The sequence below is a fragment of the Tachyglossus aculeatus genome, chromosome 11 (assembly GCF_015852505.1).
Source record: "Tachyglossus aculeatus isolate mTacAcu1 chromosome 11, mTacAcu1.pri, whole genome shotgun sequence".
NCBI classification, from domain to species: domain Eukaryota; kingdom Metazoa; phylum Chordata; class Mammalia; order Monotremata; family Tachyglossidae; genus Tachyglossus; species Tachyglossus aculeatus.
This window is the reverse complement of record NC_052076.1, coordinates 11279588-11295097: the sequence shown is the minus strand read 5'-3', so window position 1 is coordinate 11295097 and position 15510 is coordinate 11279588. Positions and strand designations below refer to the sequence as shown.

At 44.7% G+C, this 15510-nt stretch overlaps 1 protein-coding gene across 2 annotated transcripts in view; it reads right to left on the bottom strand.

Annotated features, from left to right (window-relative positions):
• The window catches only part of PRDM10 (PR/SET domain 10), a 122548-nt gene extending 109100 nt beyond the window's left edge, over positions 1 to 13448 (bottom strand). For both annotated transcript variants that reach the window (XM_038753642.1, XM_038753643.1), the window contains exon 1: positions 13372 to 13448. The gene's annotated coding sequence lies outside the window, so the exon portion shown is untranslated. The remainder of the gene's footprint in view (positions 1 to 13371) is intronic.
• Positions 13449 to 15510: the final 2062 nt, after the last annotated feature.

Sequence of the window (15510 nt, the reverse complement as noted above, 5' to 3'; positions counted from 1 at the left end):
TTAGAACAGTGCTTTGCACATAATAAGCACTTAATAAATGCCATTATTATCATTACGAATTGATTATATAGAATTTAAAGAAGCGGTGTGGTTTAGTGGAAAGGGTACAGGCCTGGGAGTCAGAAGACCTGGGTTCTAATAGCAGTTCCGCCACTTTCCTGCTGTGTGATCTTGGATATGTCACTTCACTTCTCTGGGCCTCATTTACCTCATCTCTAAAATGGGGATTAAGACTGAGTCCCACTTAGGACATGGATTGTGTCCAGCCTGATTAGCCTGTATCTACTCCAGCATTTAGAATAGTGCATGGCACAGTAAGTGCTTAACGAATTCGATGACAAAAAACAAAAACAAACGAACAAAAAACCGTTGGTTTTCACAGCACACATCCTATTGTCCTGTCAGTGGCTTTCCATCGAGTTACCTACGTTGCCTGCCCGTAAAAGTAAGTGCCTAAGCAAGTCTAAGCAAGGAAAGACTAGAACCCATCAATAGTAAACAAAAGGAAGCTTTTATTATCTGGAGTTAGAAAGCCTCCAATTCAGTTGGCCATCTGATCCAGAAGAAACTCATTTTAGAAAACAAACCCAGGGAAAAAACAACCCACCCCCTATGGGGTTCAAGATGAAAACCCACTATTCTGTAAACAAATGAATATAGCCCTGAAAGAAGTCCTGGAGTTCTAAGTGAGGCTTTGTTGAGCTTTCAATTATTTTGGTTTCTAGGGGATTGTTGGGAGAAAACAGGGATATACCAAGTAATGAATGAAACAAGTAAGGGCCTCTAATTACTCTTGACTCTCCTCCTTCCTGCCTCCACCTTCTGGCCCAGACTTTTCCCCAAGCCTCGAATGCCCTCCCTTGCGAAATCCCACAGATCGTTGCGCTCACCACATTCAACACCCCTCTTAAAAACCCACCTTTCCAACAAGCCTTCTCTGATTACTTACCAGCACCCCAAGTTGTAAGAATGTATCTCTCTGTATTAATGTCTGTCTCCTCCTCTAGACTGGAAGCTCATTGTGAGCAGGGTACATGCCTGCCAACTCTGTTATATTGTACTCTCCCAAGTACTTAGTCCACTGCTTTGCACACAGAAAGCACTCAATAAATACTATCTATTGATTGATCCATCAGTAATCTCCTTCCAGACTTATTTACACCTATCTCTGACATGTTAGTACATGTTTTTCAATTATACATTCAATTACTTAAATTATTCCATTTGTAAATATTTCGATAACTGCACTTACTACAGTGCAAGTTCCTTATGGGCAGGGAACATGTCACTTTCCTGTTTTGTACTCCCCAAATGCTTAGCACAGTGCATTGCATCCAGTGGGTGCTCATTAAATATTACTACTACTCTCAATCCATGGCATTTATTGAGTGCCTTCTGTGTGCCGGTCACTATACTAAGTGCTTGGAAGAGTGAAATCGATTAAGTAGACATGATAACTGCTCTCAAGGAGTTTACAATCTAGCAGCAGAGACAGACATTAAAATAAAAGTACAGGTACTGATTCTATTACTACTAATGATATTGATGATGATGGAATTTATTAAGCGCTTACTATGTGTCAAGCACTGTTCTAAGCACTGGGTTACATACAAGCTCATCACGCTGGACACGGTCCACGTCCCACAAGTGGCACACAGTCTTACTTCCCATTTTACAGATGAGATAGCTGAGGCACAGAGAAGTTAAGCAGACAAGTGGCAGAGCCGGGATTAGAATCCAGGTCCTTCTGATTCCCAGGCCCAAGCTCTACCCATTAGGCCACGCTGCCTCCTGTCAGTATTAGTACTACTACTATTACTTGTATTAAGTGCTGAAGGCCGGTGAGTGCTTAGAAAGTTAAGGAAAAAAAGAACCTACTAGAAATACAGCCTTTCACGGGTGGGGAGGAGGGGGGAATTTAATCACATTACTCACATTCCATTGTCCTAATGAAATAGGTGTACATGTACGACATCTCAGGAAGAAAAATGAGTTCCCGTATTCTAATAATATTTCTCCTATAAGAGTGTAAAAAAAAAGCTTGTAGGAACAAGTAATATAGTTACTGGGCCCTTGAATTTATCATTTTGTTAATACAGCCCCCGTTGCTATAAAGTATCTGAAAAGGAGACGGAGTGGTGAGGCTCTCTGGGTCTGCCCATTGCATGGAGACAAATCCAACTTGAAAAAATGGTCCCTTGGTGTGGCAGCCATGATAACGGAAGTGGTGGTAACAGCACCAATTCCCCACTCATGTTCACTCCTACTCTATTTCTATTGGAGGAGCAAAGTGTGAGTGCTGAGTTGCAGTGGGAGATTTGGGAGGTTAAGTAGAAAGGGGAGGGCTGATCGAGGGCCTTAAAGCCAAAGGAGTTTCTGTTGGGTGAGAAGGTGGATGGACAACCACTGGAAGTTTTTGAGGAGTGGGGAGATGTGATCTGAAAGCTTTTTAGAAATATGATCTGGACAGCAAAGTGAAGTGTGGCTTGGAGTAGAGAGAGACGGAGGCAGGGAGGTCAGTGAGGAAGCTGATGCAGTAGTAGAAGTGGGATATAAGTGTTCGGACCAGTGTGGCAACAGTTTGGATGAAGAAGAAAGGGAATATACAAGCTGCTGCAGCTACTGAGAAGCAATGTGGTCTAGTGGAAAGAGCACAGGCCTGGGAGTCAGAGGACCTGGGTTCTAATCCTGGCTCTACCACGTGTCTGCCTTGTCACAGTAGGCAAGTCACTTCACTTCACTGTGCCTCAGTTCCTTGACTGCAAAATGAGGGATCAATACTTGTTCTCCCTCCAACTTAGAATGTGAGTCCCATGTGGGACCTGATCATCTTGAATCTACCCCAGTGCTTAGTACAGTGTTTGGCACACAGTGAGGGCTTAAATACCACAATTATTATTATTATTCTAGACTGTGAGCCCACTGTTGGGTAGGGCCCGTCTCTATATGTTGCCAACTTGTACTTCCCAAGCGCTTAGTACAGTGCTCTGCACACAGTAAGCACTCAATAAATACGACTGAATGAATGAATGAATTATTACTCGCTTCCCAGAGTTACTGCCTCTCTCAGGAACTCATCAAGAAACAAAGCAGCATTAGACAGTAAAACAGAAATTACAACTGCTGGCATTTTTTTATTTTAAGCGTTTACCATATGCCAGGCACTTTACTAAGCACTGGAGTAGATGCAAGCTAATCAGGTTGACAGTCCATGTCCCATATGTGGCTCACAGTCTTAATCCCCATTTTACAGATGAGGTATGTGAAGCACCGAGAAGTGAAGTGACTTGCCCACGGTCACACAGCAGAAAAGTGAGGAAGCTGAATTAGAATTCAAGTTCTCTGACTCTCAAGCCCATGCTCTTTCCACTGGACCACACTGCTTCCTCTTTCTTGACTATTCTTTCCATTTTTAATTGTTCCTGCCTCTGCTACTCTGCTCCACCCAAAGGATATTAACTTTCAGGAATATACCTGTCTGTGTCCCTCCTATGGTCTCCTTTACAATTCCAGACAATTCCATTAATATGAACTAAAGTGGTCTAATTTTTTATTTATTTGTGGCAAAGGCAAGTATGGTTTGATTGCATTATGAAATAGTAAGTTATGACAATTGAATTAATTATTCAATAAGCTAAAGAAGCTACAGCTTTGAATGTCGTGTAAAAATGTCATATGCTTAAACCTTCAGATTCATCCGTAAAATAGATTGGATAAGTGCGTTGGGAAATATGCACTTTCCTAAGTACAATAATATGACAAAAGTTTAATAGTTGTAATCCTGTCTCTCAAATGTAATTATTTTTTCCTGGGGCCTTTGCTCCAGGGAACTCAAATTAAACACCTTATACAGCCTATCTGACAGGCTTTATAGGAATTCTGGCTTTATATAGGAATATAGGTTTTAGGAATTCTGACCATGTGCCCTAGCTCATCTTCTTAAATTGAAATTCAGACATTTTTACGCCTTTAATAAATCAGTTAACGGTTATTTATTGAGCATTTACTATGTGCAGAGTACTGCACTAAGCACTTAGGAGAGTTCAATACAACAGAATTAGCAGACAAGTTCCCTGTTTATAAGACAGATAATTGCTCTCCCCCACTTCAAAGCCTTAATGAAGGCACATCTCCTCCAAGAAGCCTTCCCTGACTAAGCCCCCCCTCCTCTTCTCCCACTCCCTTCTGCGCCACTCTTACTTGCTCCTTCATTATTCCTCCCTCCCGTCCCCAAAACACATATGTATAAATAAATGTATTTATTTAGATTAATGTCTGCCTCTTCCTCCAGACTGTGATCTCACTGTGGGCAGGAATGTGTCTGTTTGTTGTTGTACTGTTCAATCAATCAATCAGTCGTATTTATTGAGCACTTACTGTGTGCAGAGCACTGTACTAAGCGCTTGGGAAGTACAAGTTGGCAACATATAGAGACAGTCCCTACCCAACAGTGGGCTCACAGTCTCAAAGGGGGAGACAGAGAACAAAACCAAACATACTAACAAAATAAAATAAATAGAATAGATAGGTACAAGTAAAAAAAATAAATAGAGTAATACATACGTACAAACATATATACATATATACAGGTGCTGTGGGGAAGGGAAGGAGGTAAGATGGGGGGATGGAGAGGGGGGCGAGGGGGAGAGGAAGGAAGGGGCTCAGTTTGGGAAGGCCTCCTGGATGAGGTGAGCTCTCAGTAGGGCCTGAGCTCTCAGTAGGGCCTCTACTGTTCTCTCCCAAGTGCTTAGTACAGTGCTTTGCACATAGTAAGGGCTCAATAAATATAATCGAATGAATGAATAACAAGCTTACAGCCTAGAGGGGGAGACAGACATTAATAGAAATAAATATATAATTTATAAATTGGAGAGCAAGGAAGAGAATATCAGCAAGGGAACTAATCAAAATATTAGACTGTCTACACCTTGAGGCGAGGAATGTTTTGCCTCAGTTTCTCATCTATAAAATGGGGATTAGGACTATGAGCTCCATGTGGGACAGGGACTGTGTCCAACCTGATTATCTTGGATCTACTCCAGCACTTGTTACAGTGTCTGGCATATAATAAGTGCTTAACAAATGCCATGAAAAGAAATGGAGTCAAGGTGGATTATGATAAGTCCTTGGATCAGCATAGGAGCAGAAAGAGCACTGTACTAAGAACCACTGAAGCTTTGCTTATGTCTTAAAATATCAGTGTTCATGCAGAGAGTTTTTTTAGTTCCTCAGTCTAGTTAGTAAATAGCTTTTTTACCACATCCATATGGAATCTAGCATTTTACAGCATCTTCCATCTCAGCAGATTCCTTAGGACTACATAAACTCAATGGTAGGGAGAGGAGAGAGACAATTTAAGGAGGAGGATGAGTAAAGAGAAATAGAACCATAACTTTGCCAGGTGAAGTGAATTAACTATTTTTTAAAATAATTACCGACTTGGCTTCCATTTTTTTTTCCCTTTTTCACTTTAATCAATCTTTATTGAGCACTTACTGTGTGCAGAGCACTATACTAAGCGCTTTCAAGAGTACAACATGACAACGGGCCAAATTCCCTTGCCCACAAGGAGCTTACAGTCTAAATCTGAGTTTACAGTCCTTTACCTAAGGGAACGTTGGTCCCACACCCTATTTAATTCTACCCCATCCCCCTCAAACAAGAAAGCTGTTATGTTGATGCTTCTACCCTCAGAAGCTATTAATAAACTTGAATTACTTTTAAACTACTCTTATTTTGGAAATAAGTGATACAATGCTAGATTCATTACTTTAGCCTTTCACAGGGGTTACAAAATGTCTCGGGGAATGCTCAAAGCCACAAAAAGACGGTTAAGTCTTTTTTCTTTGGCATATCATCCTCAAAGCAATTCGTTACCAGCTAGATCATAAACTGCTTTAGTAAGGTGTAAAAATAAAACAACACACTCTTAATCAGGTGTAAAAATCATCTACTGTTCAAACCAAAATGACTGTTAGCATGTCATCAAGCATGGGATTCTTGCACACACATATTTCCATTTAATTCACTAACTGCCAGCACGGCTCAGTGGAAAGAGCATGGATTTTGGAGTCAGAGGTCATAGGTTCAAATCCCAGCTCCGTTAACTGACAGCTGTGTGACTTTGGGCAAGTCACTTAACTTCTCTGTGCCTTAGTCACCTCATCTGTAAAATAGGGATTAAGATTGTGGGCCCCACGTGGGACAACCTGATCACCTTGTAACCTCCCCAGTGCTTAGAACAGTGCTTTGCACATAGTAAGCGATTAATAAATGCCATTATTTATTTTATTTGTTAAGTGCTTTCTACGTGCCGGGCACTGTACTAAGCGCTGGAGCGAATACATGCTAATTGGGACAAACAGGGGCAGGTTCTTATTCTCATTTCCCTCCACTATCTCCTGGTTAAAGTGTCAGCAAGCTAAGACCTGAATGTGGTACCTATACCCTGGATGGAAAGGAAGAAGAATCTGACTCACAGTGGTGGAGAAGAGGGACAGTTCACACTATTTATTTTCACAGTTGCAGGAAGCATGAGAACAACAGAATTCACTTCACCTCTTACGCAGATTTAAATAATTGCTAACTCACGTTACTCAAAATGATGGATGTGAATGGCTAAATTATTTTTGGAGGGAGTTTTTGTTTTATGTAAAGGAAAAATGAAAATGGGATTGAAATTTTATCATAGAATTGGAACCCCTTGTAGGCCAATAACTTTATTTTTAAAAGTACATCGCAAACATTGCTAGAAGGGAAGGTCAGTGGAACTACAGATCCATTTATGGCTTTTAAACAGTACTCCAATCAAGTACTGATTATGCTAGTTCATGTTTCTGGAAACGATACGCCACCCTTGTCATTTATCCTGACGCTCTACCACCCAGTGTCTTCTGGGTTCCCAATACAATTTAACTATATCAATCAGGCTGACTTCAACCATAATGAATAAGATCACAGTCTAATGAAATGATTGTCAGGGGTACAGTGAGTAAAACAGGTTTCATGGGGTACCCAAAACATAACCACACATCATCAAAAATAAATAAGAACTACAAGTTCTCTTGTTCCTTAAAAAGGGTGTCACCCCTCACAAAAAAAACCCATCATTTAAAGGGACACCACATACCACAGCACACTTCCATGACAACCACTTGAGATGACAGCCAGCCCATTGCTCACTCTCTTCCCCTCCAAAAAGCAAAATACTCACAAATTACATAACCTGTCAACCACCTCTGAAAGAAATGTTAAGGTATAGATTCATTCAAACGTATTTATTGAGTGCTTACTGTGTGCACAGCACCATACTAAGCGCTTGGAAAGTACAATTCGGCAACAGATAGGGACAATCCCTACCCAACAACAGGCTCACAGTCTAGAAGGGGGAGACAGACAACAAAACAAAACAAGTAGATAGGCATCAATAGCATCAGAAGAGATAAATATAATTATAGATATATACACATCATTAATAAAATAAATAGAATAATAAGTATGTACAAATACACTCAAGTGCTGTGGGGTGAGGAAGGAGGGAGAGCAGAGGGGCGATGGGGAGGGGAGGAGGAGCAGAGAAAAAAGGGGGCTTAGTCTGGGAAGGCCTCCTGGAGGAGGTGAGCTCTCAGGAGGCCTTTGAAGGCAGGGAAGAGGGCTAGTTTGGTGAATGTGAGAAGGGAGGGCATTCCAGGCCAGAGGTAGGGTATGATCAAGGCTTAGTACAGTGCACTGGACACAGTAAGTGCTCAATAAATACCACTGATCGATCAAATACCATTGTCTGATTATTGTACATGCTCAATTTTTATGCCTAACCTCTGGCATGGGGCCACACGCTTAGATAGGAGTTGGCTTTTACCAACAGAAATCCACCTTGGAGCCTCCAGCTCACAATTATAATGATAATATTTATGGCATTTGTTAAGCATTTACTAAGTGCCAGAAACTGTACCAAGCATTGGGGTGAATACAGCAATCAGGTTGGACCCAGTCCCTGTCCCACATGGGGCTCACAGCCTCCAGCCCTGTTTTACAGATGAGGTAACTGAGGCCCAGATAAGTGAAGTGATTTGCCCAAGGTCACACAGCAGACAAGGAGCAAAGCTGGGATTAGAACCCATGACCTACTGACTCCCAGGCCCATGCTCTACTCACAGCACCAGGCTGCTTCTCATAACAGAAACCCACTGTGGAGCCCCCAACTCATGACACTCCCTCTAACAGGGCAAGGAACATATGCCTGCTAACTCTGTTGTATTGTACTCTTCCCTGCGCTTAGTACAGTGATCTGCACATAAGCGCTCAATGAGTAGTTTTGATTGATTGACCCTCCCTTTCACCCCCTACTCCCAGCACCCACTGAGGGAAAGATGCTCATGACTCCAACTGCCCTTTCACCCCCTGGGGGAGCTGGGGGGCAAAGATTCATTCATTCATTCAATTGTATTTATTGAGTGCTTACTGTGTGCACAGCACTCTACTAAGCGCTTGGGTAGTACAAGTTGGCAACATAAAGAGACGGTCCCTACCCAACAATGGGCTCACAGTCTAGAAGGGGAAATAGCAGCAGGGTCGGGGCCTCCCTGGAGTTTGGGGTCCCACAGACCACAAAGGACAAACAACCGCTCTGGCCCAGGATCCCCATTAAAGAGGCAATCAGTCATTCAATCATATTTATTGAGTGTTTACTGTGTGCAAAGCACTGTACTAAACGCTTGGGAGAGTACAATATAACACCAAACAGACACAATCCTGCCCACAATGAGTTCACAGTCTGGAGGGGGAGGCAGACATTAATATAAATTATAGATTATTATTACGGCATTTGTTAAGCACTTACTATGTGCTAGGCACTGTACCAAGCACTGGAGTGGATATAAGCAATTAGATTGGACACAGTCCCTATCCCGCTTTAGGATCACAGTCTTAATCCCCATTTTACAGATAAAAGTAACTGAGGTGCAAAGAAGTGATTTACACCAGGCCACACAGCAGACAAGTACAGTCTTAGTACAGTGGGATAACTGTACTGGGATAAGAGCCCACGTCCTCCGACTCCCAAACCCATGCTCTTTCCAATAAACCATGCTGCTTTTCTAACTTAACAAATGCCATTATTATTATTAATCTGTATATTCGCAGTGGCTAGAGCATGGGCCTGGGAGTCAGGAGGTCAGGGTTCTAATCTTGTCTCTCCCCCTTGCCTGCTGTGATGCCTTGGACAAGTCACTTCTCTGTGCCTCAGTTGCTTCATCTGCAAAATGGGGATTAAGACTGGGAGCCCCATGCAGAACAGACACTGTGTCCAGTCTAATGGCTTTGCATCCACCCCAGCGCTTGGGACAGTGCCTGGCACATAATAAGTGCTTAACAAATACCAGAATAACACCAAATACTATCATCATCATTATTATTATTATTATTATGTGACTTCAATAGAGAAGCAGCGTGGCTTAGTGGAAAGAGCCCGGGGTTGGGCGTCAGAGGTCATGGGTTCGAATCTCCGCTCCACCACTTCTTCTTTCAGTCATTCAATAGTATTTATTGAGAACTTCCTGTGCGCACAGCACTGTACTAAGTGCTTCGAAAGTACAATTCCGTAACAGATAGAGACTGTCTCTACCCAAAAATGGGCTGGGTGACTGTGGGCACGTCACTTCACTTCTCTGTGCCTCAGTTCCCTCATCTGTAAAAGCGGGGGCCGGGGGGGGGGTCAAGACTGGGAGCCCCACGTGGGACAGCCTGATTACTCTGCATCTACCCCAGTGCTTAGAACAGTGCTTGGCACATAGTAAGTGCTTAACAAATACCATCATTATTATTCTCTGTGCCTCAGTGACCTCATCTGTAAAACAGGGATATAGTAATAATACTAATAATGGCATCTATTAACACTTACTATGTGCAAAGCACTGTTCTAAGCCCTGGGGAGGTTACGAGGTGATCAGGTTGTCCCACGGGGGGCTCACAGTCTTAACCCCCATTTTACAGATGAGGGAACTGAGGCACAGAGAAGTTGAGAGCTCACCTCCTCCAGGAGGCCTTCTCAGACTTAGCCCCCTCCTTCATCATCATCATCATCAATCATATTTATTGAGCGCTTACTGTGTGCACAGCACTGTACTAAGCGCTTGGGAAGTACAAGTTGGCAACATATAGAGACAGTCCCTACCCAGCAGTGGGCTCACAGTCTCCCCCTTCCTATCCCCCTCTTCCCCCATCACCCCCACCTTACCTCCTTCCCCTCCCCACAGCACCTGTATATATGTATATGTGTTTGTATGTATTTATTTCTCTTTATTTATTTTATTTGTACATATTTATTCTATTTATTTTATAAATATGTTTTGTTTTGTTCTCTGTCTCCCCCTTCTAGACTGTGAGCCCACTTTTGGGTAGGGACTGTCTCTATATGTTGTCAACTTGTACTTCCCAAGCGCTTAGTACAGTGCTCTGCACACAGTAAGCGCTCAATAAATGCGATTGAATGAATGAAATGAAAAAAGTTAAGTGACTTGACCAAAGTCACGGAGCTGACAATTGGCTGAGCAGGATTTGAACCCGCTACTGATGAAGACTGTGATCCCCACGTGGGACAATCTGATGACCCTGTCTCTCCCCCAGCGCTTGGAACAGTGCTTGGCACATAGTAAGCGCTTAACAAATATCATTATTATTATTATTCTCTGTGCCTCAGTGACCTCATCTGTAAAATGGGGATGAGAACTGTGAGGCCCACGTGGGACAACCTGATGACCTTGTCTTTCCCCTAATGCTCAGAACAGTGCTTGGCACAGAGTAATCGCTTAACAAAGCCCTACTGAGAGCTCTCCCTCCAAAGCCCTCCCCAGATTGGGCCTCCCCTTATCCTCTACCCCCTTCCCTCCCCACAGCACTGGTGTATATTTACATTATTATTATATTTATTTTATTCATGATGTGTACATATCTATAATTTTATTTACCTATTCTGATGGTATTGACATCTGTCTACTTGTTTTGTTGTCTCTCTCCCCCTTCTAGACTGTGAGACCATTGATGGGTAGGGACCATCTCTCTTTGTGGCTGAATTGTACTTCCCAAGAGCTTAGTACAGTGCTCTGCACACAGTAAGCGCTCAATAAATACGACTGAATGAACAAATGAGAAGCAGCATGGCTCAGTGGAAAGAGCACGGGCTTTGGAGCCAGAGGTCATGGGTTCAAATCCCGACTCTGAGGCCCTACTGAGAGCTCACCTCCTCCAGGAGGCCTTCCGAGACTGAGCCCCCTCTTTCCTCTCCCCTTTGTCCCCCTTCCATCCCCCCACCGTCTTACCTCCTTCCCTTCCCCACAGCACCTGTATATATGTATATATGTTTGTACATATTTATTACTCTACTTATTTATTTTACTTGTACATATCTATTCTATTTATTTTATTTTGTTAATATGTTTTGTTTTGTTCTTTGTCTCCCCCTTCTAGACTGTGAGCCCACTGTTGGGTAGGGACTGTCTCTATATGTTGCCAACTTGTACTTCCCAAGCGCTTAGTACAGTGCTCTGCACACAGTAAGCGCTCAATATGATTGATTGATTGATTGACAGCCAATTGTCAGCTATGTGACTTTCGGCAAGTCACTTGACTTCTCTGTGCCTCAGTTACCTCATCTGTAAAATGGGGATTAAGACTGTGAGCCCCCCGTGGGACAACCTGATCACCTTGTAACCTCCCCAGCGCTTAGAACAGTGCTTTGCACATAGTAAGCGCTTAATAAATGCCATTATTATTATTATTATTCATTCAATCGTAATTATTGAGCGCTTACTGTGTGCAGAGCACTGTTCTAAGCGCTTGGGAAGTACAAGTTGGCAACATATAGAGACGGTCCCTACCCAACAGCGGGCTCACAGTCTAGAAGGGGGAGACAGACAACAAAACATATTAACAAAATAAAATAAATAGAATAAATATGTACAAGTTAAATAGAGTAATAAATATGTACAAACATATATACAGATGCTGTGGGGAGGGGAAGGAGATAAGGTGGGAGGGATGGGGGGGATGGAGGGGGTTTCCTCATCTGTAGAGAAGCAGCATGGCTCAAAGAGCCCGGACTTTGGAGTCAGAGGTCATGGGTTCGAATCCCGCTCCACCACAAGTCTGCTGTGTGACCTTGGGCAAGTCACTTAACTTCTCTGAGCCTCAGTTACCTCATCTGTAAAAATGGGGATTAAGACTGTGAGCCCCACGTGGGACAACTTGATCACACTGTATCCCCCCCAGCGCTTAGAACAGTGCTTTGTACATAGTAAGCGCTTAACAAATGCCATCATTATTATTATTATCTGTAAAGTGAGCCCCCCGTGGGCCAACCTGATCACCTTATAACCTCCCTAGTGCTTAGAACAGTAAGCTATATGTTGCAAACTTGTACTTCCCAAGCGCTTAGTACAGTGCTCTGCACACAGTAAGCGCTCAATAAATACGATTGATGATGATTAGAACAGTGTTTTGCACATAGTAGGGGCTTAATAAATGCCATCATTTTTTGTTTGTTTTGTTCTCTCTGTGCTTCAGTTCCCTCAATGGGGATGAAGCCTGTGAGGCCCACGTGGGTCAACATGATCACCCTGTATCCACCCCAGCGCTTAGAACAGTGCTTGGCACGTAGTAAGCGCTTAACAAATGTTATTATTATTATTGTTATTATCAAGGCTTTGAAGTGGAGGCTAAAGCTTGGTAGTGGACTCCCCCCAACACACACACACCCCGCAGGCCTCTTTGGTGTGAGGAGAACCTAAGGGGGCGGGGGGAGGGGCGCTCCCCCGAGGCGCGCGCGCGCGCGACCCTGCGGCGCGCGCGCCCAACCGCTCCCGCCGCCCAACGGCCGGCCCGGCCCGGCCCAACCAACGCGGGCCAGGGGGAGGGGAGGCGCTCGCGGCCCAGCCCGGCCCGCCCGCGGGGGGGACGCCGCCCAGTAGACTCGGGGGTCGCCGGGGGTCGCCGGCCCGGAGCCGGGCGGCGGGCGGAGAGGCGCCGGAGGCCCCAGGCGGGAACGCGGCCCGCCGGGGAGGGGGGCGGCCCCTTCGCGGTCCCCCCCCGCCTTCTCCCCAGAAGGCGCAGTTGGTTTGACCCCCCACCCTGAGCGAGGTGCCGAGTCCCAGCCCCAGCTGGACTGTACCATCGGGCGGTGCCGCCGGGATTTCTCCCCCACCCCTTCCAATCTCCCCCACCCGGGTCCGCGGTCGGATGGCCCCGGCCGGGCTATGAGACGCGGAGCGAGCTGGGCGCCATTTTGGGTGGGACTAAGAAAAGCCGAAACACCCTCCCGGCCCCGGGAGTGAGTTGAACCCTCGTTTCTCCCGTCCCCTCTGCCCCTTGGGTACTTACACGACTTGTGATGAGGGGGGCCGGCTGGTCGGCGGATCTCCGACCCGCTCTCCCCGGGGGGGATGGAAATCAACCCCCCCCCCGTCGCCTCCAGGTGGTTCTTCCCGCCGCAGAGTGGGAGCTGCAGACCGGGCGTGGCCTCATTAGCATATTCTTCCCGGCAACTAGCCCCGGCTGTCGTTTGATTGGCTGAGCCGCGGCAGCCCCCTCTAATGAGCCGAGACGGCTCGCTCCGGGACGAGCAGGCAGACCCGCAATTAACGATCATATTGACGAGCCCGGGACACCTATTTGAATCGACTGGGGGGCCAAAGGGAGACTTATTCGGAGGCCAATGATGGCCAAGGGCCGTTTACAGCCCGAGCGCCGGTCCAGCCAATCAAGGAGCAGGTTTCTGGCGGCGCAAGGCCGAATTCGTATCGTCGGCCAATCAGGAAGCGCGTTTCTCCGTGGTCGAGAGGCGGGGCTTCTGACCCGGAATGGGGGTCGGACGTCTGCTCTTCATTCATTCACTCATTCAATCCTATTTGTTGAGCGCTTATTCATCATCATCAATCGTATTTATTGAGCGCTTGCTGTGTGCAGAGCACTGTACTAAGCGCTTGGGAACTACAAGTTGGCAACATATAGAGACAGTCCCTACCCAATAGTGGGCTCACAGTCTAAAACGGGGAGACCGAGAACAAAACCAAACATACTAACAAAATAAAATAAATAGAATAGATATGTACAAGTAAAATAAATAAATAAATTGAGTAATAAATATGTACAAACATATATACGTATATACAGGCGCTGTGGGGAAGCATTCATTCATTCAATTATTCATTCATTCAATAATCAATCGTACGGTGTGCGGAGCACTCCAGTAAGCGGGCTCAGTGGAAAGAGCACGGGCTTGGGAGTCAGAGGTCATGGGTTCAAATCCCGCCTCTGCCGCTTGTCAGCTGTGTGCCTCTGGGCAAGTCACTTAACTTCTCTGTGCCTCCGTTACCTCATCTGTAAAATGGGGTTTAAGATTTGAGTCCCACATGGGACAACCTGATCACCTTGAATCCTCCCCAGCGCTTAGAACAGTGCTTTGCACATAGTAAGCGCTTAACAAATACCAAAATTATTATTATTATTACTAAACGCTTTCTTTCAGTGCCAGTTATTGAGCGCTCTCTGTGTGCAGAGCACTGTATTATCATTATTCTATTTAATAATAATAATGGTTTTTGTTAAGCACTTACTATGTGCCAAGCACTGTTCTAAGCGCTGGGATAGATGCAGGGTAATCAGGTTGTCCCACCTGGAGCTCACAGTCTTAACCCCCATTTTACAGAGGAGGCAACTGAGGCACAGAGAAGGGAAGCGCCGTGTGCAGAGTACCGTACTAAGCGCTTGGAAAATACAATTCAGCAAAAAGTAATAATAATGGCATTTGTTAAGTGTTTACTATGTGCAAAGCACTGTTCTAAGCACTGGGGTGGATCCAAGGTGATCAGGTACATAAATATATAAATTACAAATATATATACTACTATGCATATGCAGATATTTATAGAGCAATTGCTGTATACAGAGCACTGTTCTAAATATTTGGGAGTGGACGTTAGAATTGGTAGACAGAATCCCTAACCTCAAGGAGTTTACAATCAGTCGAAAGATTGACAGGGTGAGGAACTAGTTTGGGTGAAAATCACATGTTTTTATCCTTATCCCAGAGACCTTATCCCAAGTCCAGGTATTTAGAAAGTGCACTGTACTCACTCTATGCCATGACTGCTATTGAGCCCCATGAGGAATGGGGCCAACATTTAACACCGACCTGTGAATTTTCACTCTGCGCTTCGTACAGTGCTCTGCACACAGTAAGCACTCAATAAATGCTATTACTACAACTACTACTATTTATCCCTCAGGCTTTGCTATCCCTTCATTTCCACCCCAAATCTTCCTGAAACAGATCGATGAAAGACAGTCCCTCTAACAGGGCAAAGTCTGCTGCCACACTGGGATAATAGACTCTTGGTTGCCTGTGTTAATGAATCAATTCCTCAAAGAATAGCAAGGCCTTATTTTAGCCAACCCCCTCCCCCAAGAAACCTTTCACCAGAGCTGCTGGCAAAATAGCAAAGGTGATTGATTTGAGGC